Genomic DNA, 11142 nt, shown 5'->3' with positions numbered 1-11142 from the left:
CATCACAAATAAAAGAAAGATACCGGAAGCTGAAATTTCCACCATGCTTGCTAATTACACTTTTACGGGTGGAATACCAAAGAAACTTGGAGATCCGGGTGTACCAACTATACCATGCTCCATTAAAAGAAATTATGTTAGAACTGCTTGATGTGATCTTGGAGCCGGTGTTAGTGTTATCCCTCTCTCTTTATATCGTAGACTTGAATTGAATAAGTTAACACCTACTGAAATATCTTTGCAAATGGCTGATAAATCAACTGCTATACCTGTCGGTATTTGTGAGGGTGTGCCTGTTGTGGTTGCAAATGTCACTATCTTAACGGACTTTATTATTCTATATTCCTGAGGATGATAGTATGCCGATTATCCTTGGTAGACCTTTTCTGAATACTGCAGGGGCTGTTATTGATTGCAACAAAGGCAATGTCACTTTTCATGTTAATGGTAATGAGCATACGGTACACTTTCCGAGGAAACAATCTCAAGCTCATAGCATCAATTCCATTGGAAAAGTTCCAACTATTATTATTGGAGGTTTTGAATTTCCTCTCCCTACTGTCAAGAAAAAGTATGATATTCTTATTGTTGGGGATTTTCATATCCCCGTTGAGGTAACTTAGTGTTATTCGAAATTTCTCCGGTTCCATATTATTTGGAATGAGTTTGTTAACAAGACTTGATCAACCTTGTTAGTGGATTCATTTTGATGATCATGAGATGGATGAAACTAGAAGGCACAACCTTCTGTACCCACTTTTTACTTTCTGTTATTTAGAATAAATAAAGCAAAAATAGTATTATATGTCTGTTTTCTGAATTATCCATGCATTAAAAAAATATCCCGAAAATAAAAGTGCTCCAAGTGCCCTGTAAATTTAGTATGATTTTTATGGAATATTTGAGGATTTCAGGCACTCAAATCATTGCAGGAGGGGAAAGCACCAGGCCATGAGAGTGGAGGGCGCGCCCCCATGTCTTGTGGGCCCCTGGTGGCCCCCCTCCACTTATGCCAGCACCCACACACTCCATCTTCTACCCAAAAAAGCCCCATCCAGCTCAAGCACGAGTTCTAGCTCACTTTGCTGCGATTTTTAATCTCCTTGCTCAAAGCTCCATTCACAAAACTGCTTTGGGAGATTGTTGCTTGGTATGTGACTCCTCCATTGGTCCAATTAGTTTTTGTTCTAGTGCTTTATTCATTGCAAATTTTTGCTACATAGGTGACCATGTTCTTGAGCTTGCATGTTGAATTTATGAGGTCCCAAGCAATTCTAATGCATGATATAGGCTCTAGGCAGTTGTAGGAGTAGTTGCTATCAATCTTGTTTAGTTTTATACACTTTTATTTTGAAGTTACTAAAATTTCAGAAAATTTTCAGAAAAAGAATTGTCTAGGAGAATGTACCAAGGTGGTTCCTTGGTAAAGAAAGGACCCAGGATTGCTATACGTGAGCAGGATGTTGAATTACCGAGGGACGCGGATGTACGAGCTTGTGAGTGGCCATTCGATGATTTTATGGTCGAAGCAGACTTTAAGGAGGAATTTGACGCATATGTGCGTAATGCTTAACTGGAGGACTTCTTACAAGATAAGTGTCCTCAGTACTATCAATTGACTGATTCCGTTCTACGGAGGTTTAAATATAACTGTACGCGTAATTCTCCTAGTGTCCTATTTGATATTTATGATACATCTTATACCATGGACTTAGAGGATTTTACAACTGCTTGCAAACTCCCGCAGTGGGGTAATATTAATGATCCTCACAAATCTTAATTTAGAGATTTCCTTGCTAGTATTACTATGGGAGAATCCAGGGACATAGCACAAGCTACCATAGGGAGCATTCATTTTCCTGCTATACATTAATTTGCTCTCTTCATTGGTAGATACATTAACGGTAAAGATGAAGCATGTCACATGTGTGTCCCTGATCTGTGTGTCCTCAAGAGTGCTGTGTTAGGTTATAAAGGTTATAACTTGGGGGCAATAGTTGCACGTAGGTTACAGAATAATAGTAGAACTGGAGATTTATTTGGTGGAATTTATGCAACCCGTGTGGCTAATTATCTTGTAATAGCCCCACGAGAGGGGGATGTGATGATACCTCCTGCTTATTTACATTATGACGCTATGGTCAATCATCATTTTCTTAGGAGGAATGAACAATTCCTCCATTATCGACTAATCTATGACAGAGCAACGTCGTCCATGTTACTCTTCCTGCTCCCCTCCTTTTTGATTATCAGGCAAAATGAAGATATGTTGTTACCAGGGAGGAAGCAGCTGAACACGAGGGGAGAGCGGAGGCGGCTCGCCAACATGCCGTAGCTCAGGAGGCGATCGCTGCTGCATCTCAGTACGACCCCAGCTACAACTACGGATATCAGCCAGGCGGTCCTTGGTATTAGACCAACTTAGGCCAAAAGCCTAAGCTTGGGGGAGTACGTATTTCTCACTGACTTTACATTCATGTTCACACACTAGTCGTCGGTGCTCATACTCTTTCATTGTATTATCCATGTAGTTTAATTTTCTTTCTCGCTTTCTTCTTGTGTGTTTGCTAAACCTTAAGAAAAAACCAAAAAAATTAGTTAGTTTAATTTCCATGCTTGTAGTAGAAATTAAAATTAAAACCCAAAAAGATTTCTCGTTCTTCTTCTTACTTGTTGGGAGCTTTCCCGTGTAAATAGTTTTCTTTTCTTTTCTTTCCTTTGGGGGTCGAGAAGACTGTATTGAAAATGCTTAGTGGCTCTCATTTGCATGATTGTTTATGTAACTTAGAGCCCATATTATCTTGTCTTCTCTTTGGAGTTGAATGCTTGCAGATTCCAGCTTAGTCCAATGCACGTGCACTATTATTATTATACACACCATTCAGTCGTGCAAGTGAAAGGCAATAATGACGATATATGATGGAGTTACTGAGATAAGAAAAGCTGGTATGAACTCGACCTCTCTTGTTTTTGTAAATATGATGAGTTCATCGTTCCTGATCCAGCTTATTATGAAGTAAACATATTTGCAATGACATTTATAGATTATAGTAGCTTGTGCCATGCTTGATTATCTATGAGTTATAATGGTTTACCTTGCGTGCCAACATGCTATTAGAATGATTATGATGTGGTATGATGGGATGGTATCCTCCTTTGAATGAATTGAGTGACTCGACTTGGCACATGTTCACGCATGTAGTTAAAACAAATCAACATAGCCTTCATGATATTTATGTTCATGGTAGATTATATCCTACTCATGCTTGTACTCGGTGTAAATTAATTTTAATGCATGTTTACGACTGCTGTCACTCTCTCAGTTGGTTGCTTCCCAGTCTTTTGCTAGCCTTCACCTGTACTAAGCGGGAATACTGCTTGTGCATCCAAACTCCTTAAACCCCAAAGTTGTTCCATATGAGTCCACCATACCTTCCTGTATGCGGTACTTACCTGCCGTTCCAAGTAAATTTGTATGTGCCAAACTCCAAACCTTCAAATGAAATTCTGTTTTGTATGCCCGAGCAGCTCATGTTTCAACTAGAGCTGCCTATATCTTCCATGCTAGGTGGGTTATTCTCAAGAGGAGTGGACTCCGCTCCTCATTCACGAGAAAGGGCCAGTAACCGGGATGCCCAGTCCCATGATCCAAAAAGATCAAAGAAAATCAAAATAATTAAACAAAACTCCCCTAGGGTTAGTTGGAGGCACTTGTTGTTTTGAGCAAGCCATGGATTGATGCTTGTTGGTGGTTGGGGGAGTATAAACCTTTACCATTCTGTTTGGAAACTGCCTATAATGCATGTAGTATGGAAGATACAACCATCTCATAGTTGTTGCGTTGACAACAAAACTATGCCGCTCAAAATGTTATTCAATCTCTATTTTAAAATCGAGCTCTGGCACCTCTACAAATTCCTGCTTCCCTCTGCGAAGGGCCTATCTATTTACTTTTATGTTGAGTCATCACCCCTCTTATTAAAAAGCACCTGTTGGAGAACGCACTATCATTTGCATTCATTACTATTGGTTTATATTGGGTATGAATTCACTGGATCTCTTTTACCATGAATTACAATGTTTAGTCAGTCCTTTATCTTTAAAGGTGCTCTGCATTTTTGTTTTGCGGTCTCAGAAAGGGCTAGCGAGATACCATTTTGTTATATCATGTTATGATTGTTTTGAGAAAGTGTTGTCATCCGAGTTTTATTATTATGGCTCGCTAGCTGATTATGGTATTGATATGAGTAACTGTGAGACCTGGGAGTCATTATGAGTATGGTTAGTTCATAATATTTGCTGAAACCTGAATGATGGCTTTGCATGTTTACAACAACAAGAGCCAACAGACTTTGTAAAAGTTTTACTTTATCACTTTCAGTTTATCAACTGAATTGCTTGAGGTCAAGCAAAGGTTTAAGCTTGGGGGAGTTGATACGTCTCCAGCGTATCTACTTTTCCAAACACTTTTGCCCTTGTTTTGGACTCTAACTTCCATGATTTGAATGAAACTAACCCGGACTGACGCTGTTTTCAGCAGAACTGCCATGATGTTGTTTTATGTGTAGAAAGCAAAAGTTCTCGGAATGTCCTGAAAATCCACGGAGGCACTTTTTGGAAAATATAAAAAATACTGGCGAAGGAATCAAGACCAGGGGCCCACACCCTGTCCACGAGGATGGGGGGCGTGCCCTCCCCCTGGGTGCGCCGCACTGTCTCGTGGGCCCCCTGAGGCTCCGCCGACCTCAACTCCAACTCCATATATTCCGTCTCGTGGAGAAAAAAATCAGAGAGAAAGTTTCATCGCATTTTACGATACGGAGCCGCCGCCAAGCCCTAATCTCTCTCAGGAGGGCTGATCTGGAGTCCGTTCAGGGCTCCGGAGAGGGGGATTCGTCGCCGTCGTCATCATCAACCATCCTCCATCACCAATTTCATGATGCTCACGCCGTGCGTGAGTAATTCCATCGTAGGGTTGCTGGACGGTGATGGGTTGGATGAGATTTACCATGTAATCAAGTTAGTTTTGTCAGGGTTTGATCCCTAGTATCCACTATGTTCTGAGATTGATGTTGCTATGACTTTGCTATGCTTAATGCTTGTCACTAGGACCCGAGTGCCATGATTTCAGATCTGAACCTATTATGTTTTCATGAATATATGTGTGTTCTTGATCCTATCTTGCAAGTCTATAATCACCTATTATGTGTTATGATCCGACAACCCCGAAGTGGCAATAATCGGGATACTTCTCGGTGATGACCGTAGTTTGAGGAGTTCATGTATTCACTATGTGCTAATACTTTGTTCCGGTTCTCTATTAAAAGGAGGCCTTAATATCCCTTAGTTTCCGCTAGGACTCCGCTGCCACGGGAGGGTAGGACAAAAGATGTCATGCAAGTTCTTTTCCATAAGCACGTATGACTATTTACGGAATACATGCCTACATTACATTGATGAACTGGAGCTAGTTCTGTGTCACCCTATGTTATAGCTATTACATGAGGAATTGCATCCGGCATAATTGTCCATCAATGATCCATTTCCTACGAGCTTTTCACATATTGTTCTTCGCTTATTTACTTTTTTGTTGCTACTGTTACAATCACTACAAAACCCAAAAACATTACTTTTGTTATCGTTACCTTTATTATCATACCACTTTGCTACTAAATACTTTGCTGCAGATACTAAGTTATCCAGGTGTGGTTGAATTGACAACTCAACTTCTAATACTCAAGAATATTCTTTGGCTCCCCTTTTGTCGAATCAATAAATTTGGGTTGAATATTTTACCCTCGAAAGCTGTTGCGATCCCCTACACTTGTGGGTTATCAAGGACCCATTGGGGAAGCGGATGGCATGCCTAGCCCCTGCCACGTCGACGTCCCGGCCGCTCCCTCTGGGGCAGCACTCCAGCCGGCGGCCTTCTGCGTCGAAGACCTTGAAGAGCATCAAGGAGGCGCCATCGTATTCAAAATGAATCACGAGGGCACCCCCTGTTCGGCAGACCCGAGCGATCTCGCCCCAGCCTCGGGTCATGAAGACCTTGCCCGGAGCGACGACTTCAACCTCCGCTCTGGTCGCCGGAGCACCGCAGTCGGTGTGCTGCAGCCAAAGCTTGAGGGCCCCCCTCGGCGGCATCTCGAAGGCGAAGAATGGAGGGAAGCGGATCCAGGAGATTGGAGGCATCGCGGCGTGGAGCACGAGCTCGTGAGAGGAGTCCACGGCGTGGACTCCAGGAGCGACGGCGCGCACCGCCACGGTTCGTCGACCTCGCCGGCGGCGCGGGCGGCGTTGCTCGTCGTCCCTTTCTCCAGGGCCCTCAGCCCGGGCGTACAGTGGTAGCGGGAACCTAGGTGGTGGCCGCTCGCACCAAGGCCTCATCATCTCCGGCCTTGCAACCTCGTCGCGACGGCACAGGACCAGCCGTTTCTTCGGCGGGAGCGGGTCAGGCCCCTCCCGGGGAGCCTTTCCCTTCTCAGCGGCTGAGAACCTGCGGATAGGTGCCATTGGCGTCGAGAATGGAGGTCGAGCATGGGAGAAGGAGCAGGCGGAGTAAGAAGAGATGGACAACGGGGGCTCTCGCCTCTCCGTACATATAGTCTCAGGGAGGCCAACCGTCGGCCTCCACGATCGCAAGTAATGATGACTCTTTTTGCATGCACCAGGGACTCGGTCAAATCGGGCAGTTGCCGAGGCAGCATGGGGAAGCGAAGACGCCCACGTCCAATCAGTCGCCACACGTTGACCAAGACCGAAGGCTGTTGGGGCCCGCGGCGCTCCGCACTTGCCCTCTGGCTTTGCCGCTAAGCCAAGTTCGAGCGTGCCTTGGGCCCGAGGGCTACTGTCGGCATTCTGGGGATGGGGGTCCCCAGACTTGCCTGCTTGCGGCCTGCAGCGTGGCTCACGAGCGGCCCAGTATGGTCCCTCTTCATCAACCCAAGTTCAAGACCCTCGCGAGGGGCCAAGCCTTGCGGGGCAGACGACGCAAGGCCTCCTCAGGGGCGGCCTCACCAGGCAAGCTCGTGAGGAGGTGAAGAGATCAAGGCAAGGGGTACCTCGCGAGGTGCTCATGACGCAAGCGATGACGATCAAGACCAGGTGGGCGCCAGGCGGGAGTAAGCGCAGGCGCGGAGTACCGAGGCATCAAGCAAAGGTTTCCATATCAGTGCAACGAGATCAAGACCAGTAGAGCGACAGGACGAAGGTCACCGTGGAGCCCAAGACGGCGTCATCGCTAGTGCCTTTAGCAGTCGAAGACCACCTTTAGTCAGGATAGCTTGTACTAGCTGTCCCCTTTCAAAATGGCCGTTGTTGGCTCCCTTCCCACTCAATATTTGGGAAGAGGACCAGGGCCTCTATAAATAGGGCTAGCCACCACAGTAGCAGAGAGATCGAATCCTTCCTAAGTAGAGCAGCACTACAAGAACACCTCTCCTCGCGAGGCTGTTCTTCCTCTGTACTGTTCATCATCAGCCCAAGAGGCAATCCACCACACCACACACTGGATTAGGGTATTACACCACAACGGTGGCCCGAACCAGTATAAACCTTGCGTCGCTTGTGTTGTTCATCGTGCTAGCTTAGAATCACTGCGAGGTTTTGGGCATGTTTCGGTAGGGAGAAGATCTTCATGCGCACCCCAGAGTTCGAACATTAAGGGTTTTGCCGGAACCCAATATCCGACACCTGTCGCTCCCCAAAAAGATTCACTCAGAGGGCCGTCGGGACAAATGTCCTTTCAGCCCCCAATCCGTGAATCACTTGCGGGTACTCTACGAGCCAACCCGACTTTAGTCACCATCTGTATAGTATGTATGTATAGTATAGTATATACCCGTGATCACCTCCCGAGTGATCACGGCCCGATAGTATAGCATGGCAGACGGACAAGAATGTAGGGCCACTGATGATAAACTAGCATCCTATACTAAGCATTTAGGATTGCAGGTAAGGTATCAACAATTTTAGCAACAATGACAGGCTATGCAACAGAATAGGATTAGTCGGAAGTAGTAAAATGCTACACTACTCTAATGCAAACAGTAGAGGGAAGGAATAGGCGATATCGGGTGATCAAGGAGGGGGGGCTTGCCTGGTTGCTCTGGCAAAAAGGAGGGGTCGTCAACACCGTAGTCGACCGGGGCAGCAGCAGTGTCAGCCTCGGTGTCTAATGAGAGAAGAGGGGGAAGAAACAATAAATATAATGCAAACATATTCATGACGATGCATGACATGACAATGAGTAGTGCTAGGTGTGTCCTAACGCGGTAGTAGGCGATACTGGCGAAGGGGGAAAATTCGGGAAAGTATTCCCGGTGTTTGACATTTTCAGACAGATGAACCAAAGGTGAAATGTTGCAGGTTCGCTACGCTAGGGACGTGTGGCTGACAAACGGATAGCGCATTTAGATTTGTCTGGTCGTTCTGAGCAACTTTCATGTACAAAGTATTTTTCATAGGAGTTACGGTTTATTTTATATTAATTTTCAAAGTTTTATAAGATTTTTTTGAAATTACTGGAATTATTTTAATTCAAAAATATATTAATTATTAAATGCATAGGTACACAAAAGTGTATCCAGCCTTATGCACATGTGGCTGACAGGTGGGGCCAGAGGGCTGAATCAGCAGTCAACTGTTGACTAGTTGACTAGTCAACAGGGTCAACGGGAACCTATCATAGACTAGGACTAGCCCAGTCAGCATTTTGACTTGGTCAAACAGGACAGGGGCCCACCTGTCATAGGGCCAACTAGCTAACAGAGGTTACTTTAAACTTTGTTAGTGGTGGGGCTCAGGGGTTAGTAGCACATTAGTGGGGGTGGTTAAGTGTAAATGGTAAGGGGTTATCCCCTCTAATTAAACAAAAACAAAGGCCCGGCCAGCACCTAGCAGGAAACATGGCCGGGCCGGCGATGTGCGCAGGGCAGGGCTCACCGGAGGTAGCGGCGGATGTGGCCGGCACGGCAGGGCACCAGCAACCAGGGAAGGCGCACGCTAACGGCGAGCAGCGGGGAGGCGCGTGCTCGAGGCGAGACACGATGGGGCGGCGGCGGCAATAGCAGGAAGCAGCAGGCGGGAGCAGGGGCGGCCGATGCGGGCGGGTGAAGGTGCAAGGAGGGGCGGTCGGGCGGAGCCGGCGTGGGTCAGCACGTGGGACAGCGGGCGCCAGGCGCGCCAGGACGATTGTAGGCGATGGCGGGCACGCGGGAACACGAGTAGGCGCACGGGCTCGCGGTGAGCGTGGCCTCCGGCGAGTGGCTGCGGGGCGTGGCTCTCACAGGGCGACGACATGAGGGGAAAGCAGGGGGAAGCAACGGCAAGCGGGGCGAGGCGGACAGGGGCAGCGGCAGCGGGCATGCGCGCGGTGGCGCTAGAGGGCGCGGGGCGTGGCCCTGAGGAAGCGAGGCGCAGCAGGGAACGCGGTTGTGGCCGGGACCAGCGGCAGCAACGACAAGCATCGGTGGCCGTAACGCGCGCGAGCGATGGGGAGCTACGGCACAAATTCGATGGGAAAAAACAAAGGGGAGATCAAGGCGAGCTCACAGCGGTGTCATGGTGGACTCAAGGGAGCCGGAGGCGGTCGGGGGTTGCGGATCGAGGTTGCGGTCGTTGCGGGCATCGGAGAAGAGAGTGCACGTGGGCGATGGTGACGGGGCTTCCCGACACCAATCTAGAGGTGAAGGAGATGGATCAGGGGATGGCGATGCTCCCGGACATCCTCCCGATCACCGAGGAGGCCAGTGGCTGTGACGAGGACGACCACCATGGCGAGCAACACGGGCACGAGGGAATATTTGAGAGGGAGAGAGCGAGCGAGGAGGAGGGGGATTGGGGATTAGGGTGCGCTCGGGGTGGATCTTATCCATCGAGGGGGGCGCGGGATGGTCGACGCGTGCGGTAGCCGCGCCATGGATGACGCATAGGCGTCTACCACACTCCTGTGAGCAGTAGGAAGGAGAGAATAGGGGGGTTTGTTGGGCTGGGCCGGCTCCTGTAGCGAGCAGGCCTAAGTGCACAGTGCACTTAGCCCTTTTCTCTTTTTCTTTTAGAGGAAAGTATCAGTTTCCCCCCAAAGTCCTCTCTAATAGATCAATTTCCCCCTCAACTCTAATACCAGATCAATCATGCCCTCAAATCTCTAAGACATGTTCAATTCCCCCCTAAAGTGGTTTTGGACTTGATTTTGAGTGGTTTTGACCGAGACCGCGTACCCGCTCTGCTCTCCTCTGTTCCATCTCGCTTCAGGTCCTGCCAGTCAGCGGCGTCGAGTACGCGCTCCAGGGCTCTGCCTCCTCCCCGCGCGACGCCTCCACAGAGTCATCCTTGTCGTCCTCCACCCCTACCTGCTAGGCCGTGAACAAGAAGAAGATGCCCACAACGTCCATTAGCAGGGGCTACGGCCGGTGCAAGAACTGGAGCTCCTTCGACATCAGCGAGTACCATGTGGCCGCCGCGCAGTGGTGTCAGGGCGAACGCGGCTACGCGGACCGGTGAGAGACACCGCCGGTACCGGGGCCCAGATCTGTCTCCGCCACAAGAGCCTACGACAGAGCTCAAAGCCGACGGGATCTCACTGCCGCCATCGTCCAGCAGCCCCGACGCGCTAGAGATGCTCATCAAGAACGACACATGCATGGCTGCCGCTTCGAACACCGTCGCCGCTCGCCGGGAAGAAGAGAATGTGGGCCTGGTGCAGCAGGGCGTGATCGCGGGCGGCCGAAGTAGCGCGCCGGCAGTGCTGATGCAGCTCATCTCCTGCGGTGGCCAAGCGGGACACCTGTCAGAGCGGTGCGAGGCACACAGAGCGGTTCCCGCATGGGGCAGTCGGACTTGAGCAGCAGCATGGCATCAGATGGCTTCTCGGGAAGCACCGGCGTCCGTGTAGGCATGGAGTGGGAGTACTTCTGCGGCAGCCTACTCGAGACCTAGAAAACGGCGAGCGGTGAGCATGCCGGCCACGGAGGCGAGCTGGCGGCACTGAAGAAGCGAAGTGCATGGTCATAACCGAGAGAAGTGCACGGTCTGGGTCAAAACCACTCAGAATCAAGTCCAAAACCACTTTAGGGGGGAATTGATCCGGTTTTAGAGATTTGAGGGGCTGATTGATCCGGTATTAGAGTTGAGGGGGAAATT

At 48.8% G+C, this 11142-nt stretch overlaps 1 pseudogene; it reads left to right on the top strand.

The window, feature by feature from the left end:
- Positions 1-10311: 10311 nt before the first annotated feature.
- LOC119323801 lies at positions 10312-11013 on the top strand (annotated as a pseudogene).
- Positions 11014-11142: the final 129 nt, after the last annotated feature.

This window comes from Triticum dicoccoides, chromosome 6B (assembly GCF_002162155.2).
Source record: "Triticum dicoccoides isolate Atlit2015 ecotype Zavitan chromosome 6B, WEW_v2.0, whole genome shotgun sequence".
Classification (NCBI taxonomy): Eukaryota; Viridiplantae; Streptophyta; class Magnoliopsida; order Poales; family Poaceae; genus Triticum; species Triticum dicoccoides.
Note: the sequence above shows the minus strand (reverse complement) of the source record. Positions and strands in the feature narration are given on the sequence as shown.